Source organism: Lipotes vexillifer, unplaced genomic scaffold (assembly GCF_000442215.2).
Source record: "Lipotes vexillifer unplaced genomic scaffold, Lipotes_vexillifer_v1.1 scaffold1012, whole genome shotgun sequence".
Taxonomy (NCBI): Eukaryota; Metazoa; Chordata; class Mammalia; order Artiodactyla; family Lipotidae; genus Lipotes; species Lipotes vexillifer.
Window position 1 is genome coordinate 1,076,362 of NW_006775534.1, and position 21,800 is coordinate 1,098,161.

Consider the following 21,800-nt stretch of genomic DNA (forward strand, 5'->3'; position numbering starts at 1 on the left):
AAAGAGCTCCGTGGAGGATTCCAGGGGGACAGGGGTAGGTGAGAAGCTGCAAAGGAGGGCTTTATCCAGGGCCTCGCATGTGAACCTAAAGGTTTCAGACTTCCTAGTTGTAAAGCTATAAAGATACACAGATAAATACTGCAATCTAGAGATAACACTGCTCACATTTTGATGTGTTTCCTTTTGGACTTTTTACCCTGTGCATTCAACAGTCACACTTTAAAAAAACAGGGTTATGTCATATAATACTATTTGTTTGTTTCCTTAGAATTTTTTTTAACCAAAGACATCTTTTTGTTTCAGTACATGCAAATTTTTAATGTGACCCCCAACTAAATCCAACTGCTTAGTTATCTACTCATATTTTCTTAAACTGATTTAAAATCCAGCGTAAGGATGTGGGCACACAAAGAGCTGGTGTGAAGCGTCACCGTCTCAGAAGCCCGTCCATCCAGGGGGTTGTAGCTTCAGCTCTCCTTCCTGACGAGTAGCTTCTGCTGAAGTGGAAAAGATTCAGATTCCTGGAAAGCAGAGTCTAGCAATGATTAAACAAACCAGATTTATGGTGTATGTTCTAGATCTGTTTTCGTATGTGTTTTACATTATATCTGATATATCAATACACTTTCAGCTTTGTCACATGCAGCTGAGTGATGTGGACACTATGCAATGTTTGTGCGTGTTACCAAAATCTATTTCTTGTACTTTTTAGTATGGAAGCTATCTTTTAAACTCAGAGTCACATCATAAAAGCCCAGTAGTCTGTGGAAAAGGTTCAAAATTGTTGCAGGAATTAAGGGAAATTTAAATTTTAAAAAGTGATTAGAATTTGTATTTGTTTTGGAATTCCATGTTACGTGCATGTCTAATTGTAGACCAACTGCAGATACACTCATCAAATATTTTATTACCATCTCAGATAGAAGCACCTTGAAAGCACACATCAGGTACAGAAAATGAAGAGATGGAAAAAAAAATCTCTCCTTTAAATAGGATACCCTCCCAGATCCACTGTGTTGTATCCTTAAGCACAATTTTCCATCCTTTGTACATAAGCGTGGGTACCCTGAAGCTGCAGGAGCAGAGCCGGTAACAGTGGGAAAGGACTGTCGGTCATGGGCTCCATCCCTCAGGCTCACGTGCTGGATTATTCCAGAGCCGATTTTCAGGGTTTTATTTGGCCCACTTTGCAAACTCCTGCAGATAATGGGGCTTCTTTCTTTTCCCGCTGAAGACAAACAGACTAATAGTCTTACGTTTCTGCTATTTGGTGCCGACTTTGGGGTTCCATTTCATCCTAGCCGTGCCATTAGCCTTCTGGTGACAGCCTCTGAGCCTTTTTATTTGGTTGGGGTTTTTGCTTTAGAGATTCATTGATATTGTGATAAAACAACTTTTCTAGTTATTACTTACTAAGCCATTCCTGTTTCTCAAGTTTTTTTTAAACCAAATTGACATCAACATGTCAAACCTGCTAAAGTTTAGTTTTCCTTCCTTTGATTTGTTCCTAAATTGAATGATGATATCCAGATGTCGGTGAGACAGGTTGCAACAGACAGGACATCCCTCCCCTCCTCATGGTGGCTGACACCGAGTGATCTGGGCTGCATGGCCTCCCAACGCCTGTGTTCCCTTAGCAGCATTCGTCCCGTTTTCTTAGCTGTGTTCGTCCCGTTTATATATTTTATTTTTAAAATTTATTTATTTATTTTTGGCTGTGTTGGGTCTTCGTTGCTGCGCGCTGGCTTTCTCTACTTGCGGTGAGCAGGGGCTACTCTTCGTTGCGGTGCACGGGCTTCTCATCGCGGTGGCTTCTCTTGTTGCAGAGCACGGGCTCTAGGTGCCTGGGCTTCAGTAGTTGTGGCTCGTGAGCTTCAGTAGGTGTGGCTCGCGGGCTTTAGAGCGCAGGCTCCATAGTTGTGGCGCATGGGCTTAGTTGCTCTGCGGCATGTGGGATCTTCCCGGACCAGGGCTCAAACCCGTGTCCCCTGCATTGGCAGGTGGGTTCTTAACCACTGCACCACCAGGGGAGCCCCTGTTTTTGGGGTTTTTTTTGTGGTACGTGGGCCTCTCACTGTTGTGGCCTCTCCCGTTGCGGAGCACAGGCTCTGGACGTGCAGGCTCAGCAGCCATGGCTCACGGGCCTAGCTGCTCCGTGGCATGTGGGATCTTCCCGGACCGGGGCACGAACCCGTGTCCCCTGCATCGGCCGGCGGACTCTCAACCACTGCGCCACCAGGGGATCCTGCCCCTGTTTTTATACTTTAAATTGTTTCTGCCCAGGGTATTGGTTCGTACTATGCTTTCCCGACTTCTGGCTAAACCTTCCGAATCTGTTTTACAACTCACTCATGTGCGTCATCCTAAAATTTCACGGCGTGTGCTGTTCATCCCCATGCTTGCCCTTTCTTTCCAGAACACACGGCTCACAGTGACACGGGTGAGCCTGCCCCCAGCTCGGGACGTGGGTCAGTGAAGGGGTTTGTTCTGAGTTTGCTGTGTCGTCCTAACCCTTAGGAAGCCTTCTCATGTCCCTTTATTTTTCCCAGGGTTTAAATTGTAGAGTCTCGAGAATTTAAAAGGATCCTTTTAATTTTTATCCCCCGTCTGTAAGTGCAGAACGTGATGTGAAATGGTATTTCAGTGGACAGGACACTCTGCGGCCCCTACCGGGCTGCTGGAGCCACGATCCCTCGTGACTCTCAGTCCCTTTCGCAGGCCACAGCTGCTTCTTACTGAGCCATTGGGAATGACGTTGCGGCATCTGGGAAGGCTCTCGAAGGGTTCTTCTGTGCGTGTCCTTCCAGCTCAGTCCTGGGGCTGAGTTTGTGGTTTCTGGTTTGAGTTTGAATTTGCTGCTGAGAATCACAGAAGATTCCTTATCTCTTTGTTCATTTCTTCTTATACCATATTATATATTTTGCAAGTTCAGGACCCAAATACAGGATTCTCAATCTCTGGTTACCATCTGGCCTTGAACTTCCCTCTGGCACAGATGCAAACCTAGTGTTTGGACCTGGATTTAAATCTCATAAGCTATTGTGGGAATTCAGCATCTGATAGATACAGGAGGGCAACAGGTTACGGCCATTTTGGAGAAGCTTCTCTTTACTGCTCTCTCTCTCTCTCTCACAAAAACAAAAGAGAGAGATAAGAGAAAGAGGACGAGCAAGGACACGCGCACGCGCACACGCAGGAGCCCTCAGCCCAGCGACGCCCACGGTCGGCTTCTCCAGGGCTGCCCCTCCTCAGGGACTGTGTCCGCCCTGCTGGGGCTCAGGCAGGTGTGAGGGGTGGGGTGGCAGGGCTGGGGTTCAGGTCTTGGGGCTTGGTAGGCTACAGGTCCTGGGATAATGGAGAAGTGGCCCAGTTTCTTGGGTGCGTTAGGCCCCAGGTGCCCTATGCCAGATGCCCGCCGTGCTTACCCTCCTGTGGGAACCACAGCTCTACCCGCTCCTTCCCTCAGGGTGGTTGGGTTTGACAGCCTCACACGGACATTATCTCATGCATCAGTGACGGTCATATGCATCGACTGTTGTCCAGTTGGTCCAGGATGGAGGCGCCCAGACACTCGAGGCCGTGTGCCCGTCCACGGTCACTCACTAGCCAGGCTGGAGCCTGTGAACACAGGCAGTCTGAGTTTGGAGCTGCTCTCTGACCAACACACCTGGACGTGCCCACCTCTATCTAATAACAGAGCAGTGGGGCCACAGGCACAGGGACCAGGGAGACCCTGGGTGAGAGTCGCTTAACGTGGGCGTGAGACGCACTTGCTAGGTGAGTCAGGAGCCGGAGAGGCAGGTATGCCTTCTGTTTGGAGTCATCTTGAGCCACGGAAAGGTTTTGAGCGGGGAGGGTGATGGGATATTCGTGTTCTAGAATAGTCCATATGGCTGGAAGATAGATCAGAGGGCAAGAATGGTGGGGAAAGGGCAGCTTCAGACCGAGGCAGCTGTCCAGGCGATGGTGCTCAGACGGGGAGAGCGTGCAGGTGGAGGCTATCCTGGGAGAGGACGGAGGGGTGAGGCTGATTGGAGGTGGAACCCAGAGGAAGGACAGAAGCCAGGTTGCCCATCAGGGTCCTGGATTGGGCACCGGGGTGGAACAAAGCAGGCAGGACCCAGTATTTGCTGAAAGGGTCCTTTCTCAGCCGGATCTCCCAGGGCGCCAGACCCTCTGTGAGCAGGCGAGCAAGTTTTCCGAGAGCCGACACTGCGGCCTGCCGCAGCTCTGGCCACGTGGTGCGCGCCTGCTGACCCGTCTGCGCCCCCCGACGCTTCCCTCAAGTCTTCACCCACGGGGAACTCAGCACACTTGCTCTTTGGGTTGACGTCACTCATCCTCGCTAGAAGGTACGTGTCCCGAGACCGGAGGCTGCGTCTGTCTTTCTTCTGTGCTTGTCCCTAACACAGAGCACTCAGGAGGTGCCGGGTGTCTGGCTTCCTGATCTAGCGGTAAAGGAATTGGGAACATAGTTCTAAGACCTGAAATCACCTGCTTCCTAGAGTTGGAAAGTGGTGAAATGTACCTGGCCTGGTGCGTAGATGCTGGAAGAGGTGTGTATACCTAACGGATCATGGAAATCGGGGGCTGGGGGCGGGGAATACCTGGTTCTCTACAGTGGACCCGGCCCTGGGGGATGCAAACCATATGCTGCAGACAGTCAAGAACAAACGGCAGAGGGCTGTTGAGCTGGTAATAAAAGTGAATATGATAGACTTGATGACTCTGCCTTCAGTGCCTGGTGTCCTGCGGAGCCTCAGGATGCTGCTGGAAACAGGGCTTTTGTGTAACACTTTACTGCAGGTTTAATTGCGGTGATATTTCAGTGCCAAGGAGAGTAATTTGCAGCACGAATATGGCATTAGATTTGCAATCCCCTACATTGTAAAACCCCTGTGTAACAGTGAATATTTGGTACTGGTATGAACAGAATTGTCATTTCCTGCTCAACTTTCAAAGAAATGGAAGTTGTGTCTATATTAATGTTTATAAAATTTTGAGTGATTCCCTTGTTACATAATTAGCCTCATCTCTCTGCTGTGTGCTTGAGTCCAGAACAGCTTCACCCTAGACAGAGTGCAGGTGATGCGGCCCTGGGAGGGGGGACGTGCGTGCCGGTGAGACAGACAAAACTATTCAGGGCAGACGGTTATTACAACTCAATATTGTTCATTTTAGTGAAAAAAAAAAAGTGTTTTCTTGTTATTGAAAAAAATTCTGGGCAAACTCTGAATACCTACACAGGTTGATGATATTTGGCACATTAGAGAAAGTTATATTTATGAAGATGGGTTAGTTTTTAAATGGCAACTAGCATTACCTAATATAATGAGTAAAAAAAAACCAAACAAACTTTTAAAGAAGAAACCAGGAGAGGGAATTCCCTGGTGGTCCACTGGTTAGAACTCTGTGCTTGCACTGCAGGTTTGATCCCTGGTTGGGGAACTAAGATCCCGTAAGCCATGTGGCATGGCCAAAAAAAAAAGAAAGCCAGGAGAGTAGCCGGCACCTCAAATTCCATTGCTGCTGACATCAGTGGTGTAAGAAATGCAGAACTGCCCAAATTCCAGGGCATCTGCCTGTGAACGGAGACCCCAGACAGAGACACCAGGCTTGACCGCGTCCTGGGGTCTCCGCCCACCCTGAGGTGGGTATCGTCACCACCCTCCTGACCACAGGCACCACCGGGTGCCACCTCACGTGTGTTCTGTTTTTCTCCAGTACTGTCTCATTTCATACACTCCCAGTGTTTAAAAATGGGTAATTTATTGGAAATGAGTTGTTTCTCGTTAACTGTTCCCTATGTTGAGCACGAAAAAAATCACTCCATTGCTTTTTGAAGCTTAGAAAGGAGAATTTTGGTTGCTCTGTTCAGTTTGTGATGAAAGTGGCCGATAGTGGCAGAGTCCTGCTTGTTTGGTCTGAAACGGGGACACAGATCCTGAGGCTTTGAGCTGTCTGTCTGCAGAGAACCTACCCATTACAACAGAGATGCTGGCCTTGAAAAACATTATTCAGTTAAAGGCTTTATTCTCTTGGACTTTAGCTATTAATACCATCTCTCTCTCCTAACTTTCAGATGATAGCCTATGTATCTGAAAACTGTTCCATGTTATATCTTGCTACTGAGAACAATGGCCATGATGTGAATTTAATAAATATGAGAGTGGCAGGTTCTAAATTCTGGTGGCTTTTCCTAGATTCCATTCCCCAGCCCCTCCCACCAAGGCTCTTCATTGAAATGTAAGGGGGGGGACACTTGTGCACCTGTGTTTTATGGAAGAAACTTGACAACCAAAGAAGAAGTGAAAAGTCTGTGCAGAATTGATGTTTATGGGACTTCATGATGGATTTTGGTTTCATATTCCTAGACTATTCTGTTTGATTTCTGTACCTCACACCATCTCTGGGTAATGTCTTTGCTGCTTAGAGCCATATCAGTCTCAAGTCATACGTGGAAAGCACTGTATACTTTTGGCTTTTACTTTCTGACCTTATTTTATTTACATTGTACACTTTTATGCAATACGTGAACTTTCCAGTCAGTTTGTCCTTTAGAGGAAATAAGACTTAGAGTCCTTGCTGCCGCTGGCTCTGTGATGCCACAGGTGTAATGCAGGCTGGGTGTCAGGAAGGGTGGTGGAAGGTTCTAAATGCTCTCCTTTATCCATTGCAGCTTCTTCAAGGAAGGCCTTTCTCTTGGTGGAAATGGGCTCCGTTAGAGAGTAAGCGTGGACCCTGCTCCATCCTCTTGATGTGCCAACTCTCGCTGTAACTTTAATGGTGTCAGTGGAATATAGGAACTGCACAAGCTGGAATTTTTTTTAAGTTCCATATTGAACTATGTTTTCATTGAATACAATTACAAAAGAACATAATATCTCAAAATTTTGAGTCACAATCTCAGGCTTATTACTGTCAAAAAGCAATTATAAGCTATTTTTATGCCGAGCTCAAACATAAAATTAAAGACTCAGAAATGAAAGAGAAACATTTTTAACCATACTACCCAGTGCCCACAGCAACATCTATCAGCCAAATGTGGAGCGTAGAAAATATGCATATTCTGCAACCCACAGAAAGTGCTCACAGAGAGGCTGGAAGCATAATTTAGGCCAGCTGCCTGTAGTAACTTTATTTCTGTGCTTGCTGATATATTAGGGTACGAAAGAGTAGGGGAAAGACTGTATGAAACGTTTGAAATCCTGAAATAAACCAGCTTCTTTAGAATGAGGTTTTCAGAACCAGAGAGGTGACCGCTTGATAGCCAATCTAAGCAACGTGAGTAGACGGACAGCAGCTCCTGTGATGCTGACGTCTGTGGGGCTGAGTCCTCAGATGTGAGCGGAGGGGTATTTGGGCATCAGGGAGAGTGCCTGACTTGGGAGAGTGCTGAGAAGCCTCAACACCTGCAGCTGTCCTTGCGCAGGTGCTGCCCTGATGGTTAGCCAGCCCGGCGGTCAGCATCCTGAATGGTCGGCCAGCCCCGATGGTCACGCGTCCTGGGTGGTCAGCCAGCAGGGACTGTTCTGCTCCCTGCAGAGCGGGTGCCCCCCTTTCCGGGTGGTTGGGGGGTTAGGGAAGCTGATGGACAAGCGGATCAGAGGACGGGGCAGTTTGGTGCCAGCGTCTGGGTTGTGACCGTTTCGGTGGCTCTCATTTTGGTGCTGCCTCCGCTGAGCTCTGAATTCCCGAGGGTCCGCCGACTTTGCCTCTCACACCAGGGCCTCCCACGTCTCTGGACCGACGTTTGCTGGTTGACCCTTGTATCGGGGCAGACGTGTCTCCCAGCACCGCCCTTGGTGCCATGTATCCTCTCCCCACGTCCTGTGACTCCTTCACACGTCGCCTCTGCTCCAGGCATCGAATTGCTGCCGCTGTAGACGGAGGGAGGATGAGGACCAGAGCTTCCTGCCAGCCGCACGGGGACGGGCAGCCCGTCAGGCCACACAGGACCAGGAGCGCGGCCTCCCCTCCACTCGCCCACCACCGCCCGGGGTAGGCGCGGTGGCTCTGGGGTCCTTTCTAGAAGTCGTTCTCTCCCAGGGAAAGACAGAACCATCGTGTGTGCTGTCCCTCTCTTGGGTCCTCGAGGCCGCCCTTTTATTCTTCCCATTCCTGGTTACGGAGAAGAAGCCTGTGGACTTGACTAGCATCGTGCCCACAGCGATGGCCGAGCTGGGATCCAGACCCGCGTCCATGAGGCCAAGGCCTCTGCCTCTTTGCCCTCCTCTCCCCCAGTGGTGAGGAGCCTGGGCCAGGCCCCCCGAGGCTGCAGGCCAAGAAGCCAGCCGGGCACCCTCTTGGGCCGGGGGCTTGAGCATCTGCTTGGCTCTCTGCTCCCGCCTGGGGGTGGCTCCCTGGGGGAGGTCAGACCACTGTTTGCAGAAGATGATGGTGGGTCCATTGCTTTGAAACCTCATGTTGCTAATTGTATCCTTCTTTGTATGGACCAAAGGTGCATGAGCTAAAGTGAGTTCTCCAAATGCGTGGGGTGGCTGATCGTGGATAGTTGGCACGTGTGACAAAGGAGAGCAGGGGGCGGGGGGAGGCTTGCCTCCTGAGTTTTAGAGCCGTACAGCCCACAGACCTGAGTGCTGTTGGGAAGTGGCTGGAACCCTAATGGATGCACAGCTGCAGAGGGGGCTTGTTTGTCTTTATGAGGCCTGAAGGCTTGGGGTCTGGGCCAGCTCGCTGCGCTGGGAGTTTGTCACGGGTCCCTTTTGGTTTACAAGCGGGGATTTGGTTTCTCAGAGCTCTGGGCTCACTTGGGGTCAGACCAGAGTCGGGTATCATGGAAGGAGAGAGAGAAAGCCTGGGTTTGGGATGGCCCAGGGTGCCTGTCCTGGCAGCCTGTGTTGGTGGCAGCAAAGCCGACGGCCAACAGTGGCCACGATCCTGAGTCCAAGTTATTTCAGAAGCTCACCGGCAGGTCCTTCCGTCCCATCTCCAGAGGTGCTGGCGTGTTTCCTCTACGAGTGCAGGGAACTCCCAGCCCTGAGAGGCCCGGTCTGCTGTCTGCCGGGGAGCGGCTGCCGCCAGAAACCCCCTGAGGAGCTCTTCCAAGAAAATATTCCTGCATGGAAGGTCCTGAGAGGCCAGCACCAACTTCTGGCCAAGGATGGGGCCATGGAAACAAACCCACGAACTGTCAGGCCCTGTAGACCGTGTGCACCTGCTTCAATGCTGTGGTCGGAGAGGGTAGACGGCGGGAGGGGACAGAGGATGTCCTGACTGCTCGCCGCCCCCCACCCCAGACAGCGCGTACACTGTGCTCACAGCTGGGCATGCCGGGCGCACGTGGAGGCCGTGGCCACGGAGGTTCACGGCGCGTGTGGTGGAGACGTGTGTGGCAGCGGAGCCTCCGTGTCCAGTGCGGAGCCTTGCCTTCCGGTTCTCAGGGCACCTACACCACTGCTCCTGGCAGCCGTAATGAGCCAGCCCATATGGGTAACCACACGCGCTCCCCAGAGGTTCTGGTGCTGTAGACGGCCCATTACCTGCTTCACTGAACCGTCCTGTGGTTAATTTGCAGAGCTCTCACCCCTGGTGACGGAGGGACCTGCGTGCTTTCCAGGTGCCCGTGAGTACCGTGTTAAGTTATATGTATAATGTATGAGAAAAATCTGTTTGTCAGACATTCCAGACGCTGTAGATCAATTGATAACAGTCACCCCAACGAGGCCGGAATCAAGGAGTCGGGTTTGTCTTTATTTCAATAACAGCTTTATTGAGATATAATTCACACGGCGTAGAGTTCGACCACTGAAAGTGTACAATTCCAGGGTTTTAGCACACTCTCAGATTTGTGCAGCTATCACCACAGTCGAATTTAGAACATTCTCGTCACTCCAAAAGAGACCTCGTGCCCTTTCACGGTCATTTCCCATTACCCCCGACCTTCCAGCCCCTGGTGACCAACAACTGTGTCTGTAGACTGGCCCATTGCAGGCAGTTCACATAAATGGAATCGTATCGTATGTGACCTTTCGTGGCCGATTTCTGCTCAGCACAGTGTTTTCAAAGTTCATCCACTTGGTAGCATTTATCAGCATTTCATTCCTTTTTATTATTTGCTGAAGAATGCTCCATCATATGGATGTAGCATCACCCATTTGTGAGCTGGTGGACATTTGGGTTGTTTCCACGTTTAGGCTATTATGAATGATGCTACTATTGGTTTTTTTTTTTTTTTAATTAATTTATTTATTTTTGCTATTTATTTTTATTTCGTTTCTGTGCGAGGGCTTTCTCTAGATGTGGCAAGCGGGGGGCCACTCTTCATCGCAGTGCGCGGGCCTCTCACTATCGCGGCCTCTCTTGTTGAGGAGCACAGGCTCCAGATGCGCAAGCTCAGTAGTTGTGGCTCACGGGCCTAGTTGCTCCGCGGCATGTGGGATCTTCCCGGACCGGGGCACGAACCCATGTCCCCTGCATTAGCAGGCAGATTCTCAACCACTGCACCACCAGGGAAGCCCCTACTATTGGGTTTTTATTCTAGTTTTTTTTAAGTATAAAAAAGTGAATGTGGATCAAGACGACATTATAAAATCTTGAAGTTGGAGTAACCGTCTGTGTTAATGACATTGCAGTGATTTGCCAGCTCCCCATTCTAGCAGCCCTTGATCTTCCTGTCTCTATTATCTTTCTTTCTTGTGACTTTTTGATTTTCCTAAAGTAATGACACCTTTTGAGAAGGGCCAGAGCCCCAGGCCAAAATTGCACCTGAGAAGTCGTGTGTAAACGGGAAGTTTGATCAGAAGCACACGGGGTGGGGGTGGGATAGGGAGGGAGGGAGGGAGGGAGACACAAGAGGGAGGGGATATGGGGATACATGTATATGTATAACTGATTCACTTTGTTATACAGCAGAAACTAACACACCATTGTAAAGCAATTATACTCCAATAAAGATGTTAAAAAAAAAAAAAAAGCACACGGGGAATTAGGTCACAGCTGGACAGGGCCAGGGGGAAACCCGTCCTTTTTCCCTGCTTATCTGGGAGCCGGTGGGTTACGGGCTGGGGGCTGAGTTTTACCAACAATAACCCCTTGCATTCGGAAAGCACTTTCTAAGGTGCTTTTGCTATCATTCCCTTACTCAATCCTCAGTAGCGCTTTCTGCAGTCCCCACACATCTACCCTCATGACGAAGCTAGGCTCCAAAACCGCGTCCTTAGTATAACGCCCTCCAGGTTCATCCCTGTGGTCGAAAATGGCAGGATTGCCTTCTGTTTTTAGGATGAATGATATTCTATTCCATCTGTTTATCTGTCTATGTATCTATCTGTGTATCTATCTATCTATCACAGTTTCTTTATCCATTCATCCATTGATGGACATTTAGGTTGTTTCCATATCTTGGCTATTGTGAATATGCTCAGTGAAATAAGCCAGACACAGAAGAAAAATACTGGGTGGTCTCACTTAAAGTGGAATCTAAGAAAGTCGAGCTCATAGAAGCAGAGAACAGTGGTTACCAGGGGCCGGGGTCGGGCGAGCGGGGAGACGCTGGTGAAAGGGCACAGTGTTTCAGTTATACGGGATGGATGAGTTCTAGAGTCTAGTGTATAGCATGGTGGCACGATACTGTATTTGAAATGTGCTAAGAGCGTAGATCTTAAGTGTTTTCACCACACGCACACACATGCACACACGCACACAATGGTAATTATGTGAGATGATGTGTGTTAATTAGCTTGACTGTAGTAGTCATTTCACAACGTACATATATATCAACACATCACGTGGTATACCTTAAATACATACCATTTTTATTAAAAAAGCATGATGTTGGCATTTAGGTTAGGATATATTTAATTATGTTGGGGAGCTACCCACCTATGTGTATTTCATTGAGTGTTTCCATTAAGAATGATGGTTGAATTTTGTCAAAGGCCTTTAGCACTTCTGGATGTGTTTATATGATGTTTCTCCTTAGCTATATTAGTATAATTAGCAATAGAATACATTGGAAAAAAAGCGAGCCCTGCGGGGAGGTGTCCTAGCCCACAGGCCACTGTCTGTCTGTCCCCCAGAGCAGGCTCGCTGGGCGCCGTCCACCGCCAGAGCTCTGATACCACAGCTGTGTTCACACACGCCTCCTGAGTGCTCTGTGTAGGGTCTCTTATACAGTTTTCTAACACTCCAAGAAATGGTAATTCAGGCAGCATGAATCTGAACGAAGTAGGAAATTCCATTCTAAATATGAGAAATATTGGTATTTATTTTCTCGCTCCTCGTGGATTTCATGTGACTGGGGCTGCCATTTGGATTATATAAAACAGTAAGATGAATGCTTGTTTTGACAAATTCATAGTGTATCAGACGCTGAAGAAAGCTGAGAAGGAAGATGACAGAGCAGGATTAAGTGCAGGGAAGATAATCCGCATCACACCAGGACGGGGACAGTGGGAAGGAGTCTCCTCTCCCTTCCCTCCACACCTGTGCCCTGCGGGGGGCAGAGCTCCTGTCCATACGGGGTCCACCACCTCACAGGGTTTTATTTCTGTTTTCTATTTGCACTAATTTTTTTCAGTTGAAGAATAACATGCATAGAGAAAAGTGAGCAAAACGTAAAAGCACAGTTCAGTAAATTGTCCAAAAGTTAAGATCTATTTAATGACGCGGCCGAGACAGAGGAGGGCACCCGGAGCCCTCAGCAGGGCTTGGTCCTGGTCTTTATCTTGAAGGGTAAGCGCTGTCCCAACCTCTGATGGTCTGCCTCAGTTTTGTGGTTTGGGGACCAAACATGGTGACTCACGGAGTGTGCATATTTTTGGTCTGGCTTCTTGGTTCAACGTTGTGATGACACAGTTCACCCCATTGTGATGATTTGCTGCAGTTCGTTTCCTCTTGAGGTTCTGTGTTCTTCCTAATGTAGATACAGCAGGAAGTACTCAGCCCTTCTCCTAGCTGAAGGGCATTTGGTTCACTCCCAGGTTTTGCCCCTCAGTAATACGTGTGTCAGGGTCCAAGCAGAGAGTTAGAACCGCTGCGAGGGATCTATTATAAGGGGCTGTTTTACGGAGCTTGGCCTCCAGCACTTGTGGAGCTGGTAAGACGCTGTCAAAAAGGGCCGTTCCTCCTGCACCTGGTGTCAGGGCCTGAAGTCGGCCAGACCAGGCAGTTGGGAAGGACAGAGAGATGGGACATGTGGACAAGGGTCCTGGATGAATCATCTGGGCTGAACTCAGACCCAAGAGCTTTCTCATGATCCCCAAGCCTCAGACTTTGACATTCGGTGACCGTGGGAGAAGTGGGCGCCTTGTCCCGGGCCCACACCTCCCTGGCTGTGGGCACAGAGGGCAAAGGAGGAGCTCCAGTCTGAGCTGGAGGTGCTGCTGCCGTGGCAACCAGGTGAGCCGCAGTCCCGACCTGACCCTTCGTGCTGTGGTCCTGTTGAGGCCACTCCAGGGAAGCTTCAAACAAGGTCCATCTTCTCAGAGAACTCGTGAAAGCTTGAGGCTGAATGTAACCCACCAGAAGGTAAAAGTGACAGACGGCAGGCTGGGGCTCGGTGCCTTGAGGACTCTGCACTCGGGGTGAGATAACACCCAGAATTGGACGCTGTTGATATTTCATCGCTTTGGGGGATACATTTCCCCTGATTCACAGCCTCTGCAAAGAAGGAAACCCTAACGATTCCTTCTCACTTGTGGAACGTCCTGGGTTATGTAATTGTTTGGCTTTTAATAACACTGGAATCTTTAAGGGACGCAGTGCATATTCAATAGACCTGATTGAGATATAGCTTCTGTTAGAGAATTACAGAATGTTATTCCCTCATTTGGAAGGGCAAGAGGTGCTAATCAAACCAGTTTACACGAATGCATTTGCTTTATCCACCAATTTACGGAGTGCCCATGGACGTGCTGCAGGAAAAATCCATTCAAATGAATACCTGATGCGGGGCTCGGCATGTCTGGTTACGTGGAGCGCTTCAGCCATGCATTTCTGAAATTTCCTTTGAAATCCCAGGGACATCATTTAGCTTAGAAATGCATTATTAATGTTCCAATTAATATCAAATTCTCCACTGTATATTTGGTGACCTGAATGAGAACTGATAAATCTTATAAACTACAATGCAAATTGTAGCGAAAATACTTTAGAACCTTTTCCAGTCTAGAGGATCAAGCTCCCTTATCATTTTTCATGCTTGCCATTAGTTTTCTTTGCTTGCCTTTGTTACTCCATGTAGGTGCGTGTTTCCGAGTTAAGCTGAATTCTAAACCAGACACCTCTTATGACAAAGCTCCACAATTCCTGTTGCAAACGGTGGCGTCGCTCCTGGGATCGTCCTGATTAGGGCCTGGGGATGAATGGAGCACCTTTCAAGATTGCTCACAGTGAGGCCAAATATTTGCACAATTCCCAGACATTTGCAAATTGTGTACCACTCAGCATTCACAGGTGCAGCGTGAATAACTTCTTATGTTCTGCTGAGGTGGACGTAAAATAGAGAACCGAGGATTTCACTGCAGGTAGTGAGTTCCTGGGATGGCGCCCTGGGGCCTCTGCCATTCTGCGTGAAATAACTAAGAAAGTGGAACGAAGTCAGGGGCTTCCTTGGAAATTCTTTGCGAAGACTGGTCGTATGGAAGCACATCAGTTTCTAAGTCCGTGCTTTGGGGGGGCCGTTTGATGAGGAGAGCATCTGAAAGTTTTGCTCTCTGTACTTTTCATTCACCTTTGATTTCAGAGGCTTCTTGCTTTTGCTGCCATCCGTCACCTGTTTTCCTACCTGAGTTGCTGTCGCTAGGAGCATTCCTGGCATGACCCGCGTGCCCGCGGGGTGGGTGGGGCTGGGGAGCCTCCTCTCGCCTGCGGGGCCTTGGTCTCCTCCATCCTCTACTTAGGAAGCCTCTCCCGCTTTCAGGCCCCTCGGCACATGCGGACCCCTGTCCACACTTGCTACGTTTTCTGGCTGGATGTGACTCACGAGCCTCCGAATTCTCCGGGTGTCCTCTTTCTCCTCTTTTCAGGGCATTTATCTCCCTCTGCCTCTCGCCTGTGTGTTATCTTGGCTTCCCCACCCGCTACTGCTTTTCCCTAAATCGCAAACTCACTGCAGGCAGAAAGCATTGCCCTTTCTTATCATGTCCTGAAATATGTACATCCCTGTATAGACAACGCTCCTTGAAATTTGTTAAATTGAACTGAAAGTATACCCTGCTTATTATTGGAATCATTTCTTCAGGTATTAATTTATTTGAAACCTAAAGGCTTTTTAGCCTTAAAAACAAAAACAAGAGCCTCTGGTAAAAGTGTGTAAACTCTGGGAAGAAAAGCTTTGGGTGTGTTCTCAGCTGCAGCTAAGTGAGAATTGACCTCTGACTGAAAGCAAGGCCGCAGGAAGTGTCCTGGGATGGAGGCCCAGGAAGGAGCCCAGCAGGGTCTGGGCAGCCCTGGACCCTCTGGCCACGAGGGCCTAGGTCTGCCTTGGGCTTTCCACTTCACGTAGTTATTTTCATTTCACAGATAAGGTAACTGCTACCTGGTAGGTGGACATGCCACGGTTGGGGGGATCGCTTCTGGTAGAAGCCCCGGAGCCCGGTCTTCTGAATGAGAGTTTAGAGCCCTTTCTCCCACGAGTTAGAAGCAGGATGCTTTTCTGCTTATCACTTGGCACTAAATAAAGGGAGGCCTGACTCACATTTGTGAGTCTCTTTGGAGCAGCCTCTCCCCGAGTGCCCCCGGCAGGGCTCAGGCAGGGACCTCCGCTCCCCACGAGGTACCGGCTCAGCCCAAACACACGTGCTCCGGGGGTGGCAGCCACCCTGGGGCTGCCTCGCTATTTATATCACCAGTTAATAGACCTGTTAATGGAGCTGATGCCGTTACTGTGGGTCCACAGGTTTCTCTAGTTTCTTTCTTAGGCTCTTGATTTCCCAAGCCTTATGCAGGTTAAGATCTTTCAAAAACCAAACAAATAACCGCCACCCCCTGGCAAAACCCCAAGGGCTCGGCGTCCTTGGTGCCTGTGAACCGTAGCCGCACCAAATCCTGTTCGAAGCCAGCGCGGCCTCTGCTGGGAATAGGTTACCCTTTCCTTCTATAGAGCGGTCCTGCATAGGGTTTGTTTTGAAGGGATTTGGCTGAGTTGCCTGAAGACTGAAGTGTTTCATTGTAAGAAGTCAAGTCGGGTCTCCTGGGGTGGAGCACCTGAATCTCTGTGAGGAGAGTGCTGATTCGGGGACTATTCCGGTGTCAAACACACTTTTTGTATTACGGTTGTTTGTTGAATGAATCAAAGTCGCGCGCTCCTACCCCATAACTGTCCGAGTTCAGCGTAGTGTGATCTGGACAACCGCTAAAGGACTGCGGTCTGGGGCCAGCCATCTTCGGAGGACCCGCAAAACGACAGGCTCCGTGGGCTCCCATACGTGCATCACTTCTCTCCTGACCCGGCAGCGCCGGGAGGTGGGCGGTCCTCGTCAACCTCATCCAACCGCCAGGACTCTGGCGCTCGGGGTGTTGCTGCCTGGACCTCACACAGCTGGTGAGGGGGTGGGACAGGAACCGGCTCTCTGGCTCTAAGGCAGGTCGTCAGCGCACAGGTGCCGGGAGGCCCGGAGCCCCGTGTCTTGGCTGCTGTGGCCGTGCTGCTGCTTCACAGAGTAGCACAGAGTCCCAGGGCATCTGGTCTCCCACGGGCACCCGGGGGTCCTTGGGGGCTGGCTGGCTCCATCGGCTTAGCTGAGCTTGCAGAACTTGGGTGTAGATGGAGGCTTCGGCCCCTGCCCCCCACCAGTGTCTCATTACCTGGGGACCAGAGGCCTCCTGCAGCTCGGCCGGGGTCCGGGAGAGCCCACCAACACCCTGTCCCGTCTGCTGGCCCGCGAGGCCGTGGCCAGGGCTGGTGTGACCCCGGAGGGGCCTCTGCCCACCACGGGTGGGTCTGTGTCCCGGACGGCCTCCCTGCTCCCCCGCCTGCGCCCCCTGCCCACGTCGGAGTGGGGCATCCAGGGGCCTCTGTGCTCAGTTTTCTGCTGTGACAAGGTGGGGGGGGAATTGGGATTCCTGTCTCACGGGGTCGCTGTGAGGACAGAGTGAGGGAATGTGTGGACAGCGCTTTAGTGTGTTATTCAATATTAGCTGCTGTCTTCATCATTAATAATAAAACCAATAAAAAGGTATTCATAACAGTAGTAATTTAAATCTTGAAATTAGGATGAAATACTCCGCCCTACAGGCTTTCTGAAGGCATGGAAGGTATGACGACAAAGAGACAGGTTTACTTAACAAACATAGAATTTATGCATCCAAATAGAGCCTTGTTCAGAACAATCACTTCTGAGCCTGGTTGTACATTTGGTCAAAAGAAACTTCCGTTGCTCAAGGATACGACCTGAATGCAGAGCTGCCCCGCTGCCCATGGCTGTGGGCAGAGCCCCGTGGGCCGAGTGTCATTGTGTGAGCGCAGAGGCACCCAGGACCAGCTGTGATGAGCAGGGCGCCTTGAGTCTGCGGGACCACTTGGGCCAGATCCAAAGCGGCCGTGAGGGAGGAGGCCGGTGTCCGGTGGCCCTGAAGACGACTGGGAAACAGGCTCCCTGGAGAGGCTTTGGTTAGGGGAGAGGAACAGAAGGACCGGCCGGCTTCCGGGAGAGCTGTGCGCGTGCGTGTTTAAATCAGTGCGCTTGTTTAAACCTGTTAGTCTCCTTGCTTCAGAATCATATCTTTTTCTATTAATTTATTTTTATATTGAAGTCTAGTTGGTTTACAATGTTGTGTTCATCTCTGCTGTGCGGCCAAGTGACTCAGTTGTACACATATAGACATTCTTTTTTATATTCTTTTCCATTGTGGTTTATCACAGGAAATTGTATACAGTGCCCTGTGCTGCACAGTAGGACTTTGTTGTTTATCCTCCCTTTATATACTGGTTTGCATCCGCAGGCCCCAAACTCCCAATCCATCCGTCTTCCACCCTCCCTTCACCAGGCTGTTCTCTACGTCTGTGAGTCTGTCTCTGTTTCTTAGATGTGTTCATTAGTGTCCTATTTTAGATTCCACATAGAAGTGATATCATATGGTATTTGTCTTTCTCTGACTTCCTTCACTTAGTGTGATCATCTCTGGGTCCACCCATGTTGCCCTGAGTGGCATCATTTCATTCTTTTTGTGGCTGAGAAATAGGCCATTGCGTATATGTGCCACATCTTCATCCATTCGTCTGTCGATGACATTTAGGTTGTTCCCATGTCTTGGTTACTGTGAATACAATCATATCTTATAAGTAATATAACGTGTGGTATTTTTGTGGTAGACGTGAGACATGCTCGGTTAACATGCATTGAGCAGTGGCGGTCTTTTAACACTGAGAAAATTGATTTCTGTCTGTGACACTCTGGTTCCCAACCCAATGGGTTCTGATTTAACTTTCATTATTAGGAATGCTTACCACGTCAAAATGATGTGAATTATTAGCTCCAGGACGGAAAATAATATCCACAAAGAGAACATTTACCACTTTGTTAGGCCCAGATCTCCTATGCAGTGTAAGTGTCCCTGTGATGACAGTGACCACTGATTGGAAAAAGAACTACCAGTATTTGGTCATCAGTGACACGCTGGCAAATACATATGAATATTCACCATATGCTTAGACGGATGAACTTTGTACGTGTCTTGTTCTATGTGCTAGAACTTTCTAGGATGATTTACAAGCTAAGCCTTCATCCCCAGGCTTTTACCTTTGTGTGTCATATATAAGGACTGTTTTGACCCAGTTGCTCTCAGCAAGTGCGAATTATTACTTATGTTTAAAAGCCTTAGATCAAACTCCTGCTTCTCATGTTGACCCCTTAGGCCCGTCACATCTGTTACCACTACTTTCCCGGTGGCTTCAGAGCTTTACTGGATCCTGGGGAGATTTGAATAAAAAAGGAACTTTTATGGCGCCACCCACACAAATGGAGAAACGCGGCCAGGCTTCCCTCAAAAGGCTCACAAACTTTGGAAGAAATTCTTTTTTTAAAAGCATCTAGACAAAACATGAGAGATACTAGAAAGTTTTAAAAATACGCAACTAAATATGTGCAGGAAGAAGAAAACGTACAGAAATTTCTAAAATGTTTCAGCCGCTTGAAACACTTTTTTTTTTTAAGTTGAAATCTTTATCCACAGTTCTTGAGTGCGCACTAAATCACGGAATCAAAACCTATGCCTGGTCCCCTGGTTGCACTCGGGCAGCTCGCAGCCGCCATTCAGGGTCCTCCCCTCTTCTGCACACGTGTCCTCTAGAAGACACTCAGGACACACGGCCAAACCAAGTAAATGGACACAGAAAAGGAAAATCCGTGGTTTTCACCTGATGCAAATGCATATGAAGCCACTTAAAATACCTGTGTAGACATAGCTATTGCATGGGTAGCGATAGAAAATTGTGTAACATCTTTGCCAAAAATAAGTAGTGTGATCTTGTACAGTTTCTAGATTATGTATTTCAAGACAATACTGGACTAAGATTGGCTGTTTTGAAGCATCGAAGCTCATCAAGGAGTGTTTACAGTTTACAGTTTGCGGAGAAAGTGGGGTGGGGAGTTGGAGAGCTGGACGCGGCGATTAACTGGCTTTGCGGGCGGACATAGGGAAGAATGACGCCGAGGAGGGCATAATCCCCCACTGACATCCGCCTCTGGCAGTTTGGGGCAGTTGACGGTTCTGCCTGTTGGACACACATGTGGCCGAGTGTGTCTCTGCGGCTTTGAGTCTGAGCCACTGCGGCAAATCACCAAGTGCTGGCTGGACAACAGCAGCAAAGGATACTTTTGTTTTCTTTTTCCGTTTGCGCATGAGAAAGCCTTCTCCTCTCTCCTGCTTAAATATACACAAAGGGCTCAGTATACTTAGAGTGCTAACACCCTGAAAGGGAAACTGGGAATTTTAAAGGAGTTTAATCTGACAACTGATGCTCTAGTTAATTCCTAAATGAATAACTGATTAGCTCCACATTTTCCAGGAAAGCACAGCATTTTGCATCATGACATAACTCAAGATTACGTATCATTTTATTTTATCTCAAAGAGGCACACACATAAAAGCCAAGCGTCTCTCCACTTGGCACTTGCTCCTTCTCTAGCATGTCTGGACTAGCAATTTGGCTCATTAAAAGGTAGCAAAACAAAGTCGTTGCAAAAGAGGGAACTGAGCTTTAGTTCTGTAAGAAGTTTTAGTGGTTTGGGTTATGAAGACGTCAGACGGCTGCCAGGCCAGAGAAGGATGCTCACCGCGTCTGTTCAGAAAACACAGGCACATCTCTGTGCTGCCTTGTCATTATTTTTAAAGTGTGAAGGGAAATCCATTCGCTTGAATACTTTTTCTTGAAATGCTAACAAGGATGTCGATTGGTAGCCATTAAATTGCAGCTCTGGTGATGTGGACGCCCACCTGTGAGGGACTTCCTGGCGACGGTGGCCTCTTGACACACGGCTGAAGGGTTGGTTTCCAGAGTAACGTCTGCTCTTTATTTTCCTCTGGGTTGGTTGGCCCTTCTGAAACTCTGAGTTATAGATACTCTGAAGTGAGGCAGCATCATCTGAAACCACATCTGCCAGCATGTTGTTCTGACGGCACAGACCCGGCAGCCCCCAGGCAGGCGGAGGCAAGAGGTCTGAGTGGCCCTTTCTGCCCCGAAGTCACAGGTGGTTCTGTCCCCTCACGGGCCTGGTGCCCGGCGACCGCGTAGCAGTCACTTCACAGCTTGCAGAAGGCCAGACTGGTCTCTCCCTGACGCCCAGGTCACAGCCTTGGTCAGCTCAAGGACTGTTTTGTTCGTTTGTTTTTGTGGCTCTTTGTTTTATAGACCATCTAGGTTCTTTGCTTCTGTTTCTCGCTTCCACCTGGGTCCCACCCACTGCACTGCCCGTTCACTGTTGCAGGGGCAAACAAGAAAGGAAGTAAAACAAATCAACCTGGCTACATGTCTAAGGTTCTGGATGCATTCTGGGTAGTGGGTAAGAAGTTGGGTACATGAAAATGAGGTCTGTGCAGTGAGAAGCTGGAAACACTTGCGATGTGCAAACAGAGCGAAAGGGTGGAGCCGACTCTGGGCTGAGGATGGAGGGCGAGAGCTGGCTTGGGAACCGTAAGCCCCTGCAGGCATCTCGGATACTTACGGCGAGATCTTGGACGAGACGTCTTCGCTCCACAGTCTCTCATCTGTAACACGGGGACCATCGAGTCCTTGCGAAGACCTGCGATCAGATCACAGAAAGGCCCAGGAAAGCGGCCGCCTCCTGGGGTAACTGATGCAAGGTAGTACTTGAGTGGCTCCATCCACTACTTTCTACATGACAGACTATTGCAGTCTTTAAAGTTATCTGTAGAGCTTTCAAGGACATGGAAAACTGTTGAAGAAAGTTTTTTGAAAAAAGTAGAGTTCAAATGATAACCATATGATGTCAAAATGTAAAAATAACTGGAAGGAAGATTGAAATATGACAGAGTATTACATGGATTGCCCCTGGATGTTGGGATTATGGCTGATCTTAAAAAGAATTTCGCTTTATCCTTTCTCGGTTTTTAGAAGTAATTGTGTGTTTTTTTCCCCCATAGGTAGAGATCCTTCCCCCAACTCAAAAATAAAATGAGAAAGGAAGGTTCTGTATATTTCATTTATTCAAGCTACACTGATACACACAGTGAATTTAAAAGTTGGAAACAAATGATGAAATCAGAACATGCAGGGTGCTCTCTCTGAGAGGCTGTGCTCTAAAAAAATAGTAATTTGGGGGCTTCCCTGGTGGCGCAGTGGTTGAGAGTCCGCCTGCCGATGCAGGGGACACGGG